Genomic DNA, 846 nt, shown 5'->3' with positions numbered 1-846 from the left:
ATTGTGAAGATGTCAATGCTACCTAGAGCAATCTACACATTTAATGTAATCCCCATCAAAATACCATCCACTTTTTTCAAAGAAATGGAACAAATACTCCTAAAATTGGTATGGAACCAGAAAAGACCCCGAATAGCCAGAGAAATGGTCAAAAAGAAAAGCAAAGCTGGCGGCATCACAATTCCGGACTTCCAGCTCTATTACAAAGCTGTCATCATCAAGACAGTATGGTACTGGCACAAAAACAGACACATAGATCAATGGAACAGAATCGAGAGCCCAGAAATGGACCCTCAACTCTATGGTCAACCAATCTTCAACAAAGCAGGAATGAATGTCCAATGGAAAAAAGACAGTCTCTTCAACAAATGGTGTTGGGAAAACTGGACAGCCACATGCAGAAGAATGAAACTGGATCATTTCCTTACACCACACACAAAAATAGACTCCCAATGGTTGAAAGACCTAAATGTGAGACAGGAGTCCATCAAAATCCTAAAGGAGAACACAGGCAGCCACCTCTTCGACCTCAGCTGCAGCAACTTCTTCCTAGAAATGTCGCCAAAGGCAAGGGAAGCAAGGGCAAAAATGAACTATTGGGACTTCATCAAGATAAAAAGCTTTTGCACAGCAAAGGAAACAGTCCACAAAACCAAAAAAAACCGACAGAATGGGAGAAGATATTTGCAAATGACATATCAGATAAAGGGCTAGTATCCAAAATCTATAAAGAACTTATCAAACTCAACACCCAAAGAACAAATAATTCAATCAAGAAATGGGCAGAAGACATGAACAGATATTTTTCCAAAGAAGATATCCAAATGGCCAACAGACACATGAAAA

The sequence above is a fragment of the Callorhinus ursinus genome, unplaced genomic scaffold, assembly GCF_003265705.2.
Source record: "Callorhinus ursinus isolate GAN/ISIS: 27379988/994484 unplaced genomic scaffold, GSC_fseal_2.0 scaffold4, whole genome shotgun sequence".
Lineage (NCBI taxonomy): Eukaryota > Metazoa > Chordata > Mammalia > Carnivora > Otariidae > Callorhinus > Callorhinus ursinus.
Note: the sequence above shows the minus strand (reverse complement) of the source record.